Here is a 325-nt window from a genome sequence, read left to right on the forward strand (position 1 = left end):
ACACACACACACACACATAGATAATTAGGAGGGAAAATCTGCTTCCACATCAAAGACACAACTTTCTGTTGATCAGCTTTGTCCGACACACAATGAAATATGCTTTCTCCAGTTTTTGTGTGCGTTCACAGTTTTTGTGTGTGTGTTGATGCTACCTTCATCAGTGAGTGACTCAGTCGAGGCATTGACTTTGGTCCCTTGATGGAGAGAGTCAGTGGACTGGGACAGAAACTTTAAGCCTCTCAGTGGCACATCGTCTAACCTAAAAGGAAAAAATTAGCATGAAAGAGTTTGAATAGGTCCACTTACTACAAACAACAATAAC

At 41.2% G+C, this 325-nt stretch overlaps 1 protein-coding gene across 1 annotated transcript in view; it reads right to left on the bottom strand.

Annotated features, from left to right (window-relative positions):
• The window catches only part of LOC118330291 (rho guanine nucleotide exchange factor 2-like), a 3,268-nt gene extending 2,972 nt beyond the window's left edge, over positions 1-296 (bottom strand). The window contains exon 1 of the mRNA XM_035664777.1: positions 156-296. The gene's annotated coding sequence lies outside the window, so the exon portion shown is untranslated. The remainder of the gene's footprint in view (positions 1-155) is intronic.
• Between the last annotated feature and the right edge of the window lie 29 nt (positions 297-325).

This window comes from Morone saxatilis, unplaced genomic scaffold (assembly GCF_004916995.1).
Source record: "Morone saxatilis isolate NCDOM2014 unplaced genomic scaffold, NCSU_SB_2.0 Contig2, whole genome shotgun sequence".
Classification (NCBI taxonomy): domain Eukaryota; kingdom Metazoa; phylum Chordata; class Actinopteri; family Moronidae; genus Morone; species Morone saxatilis.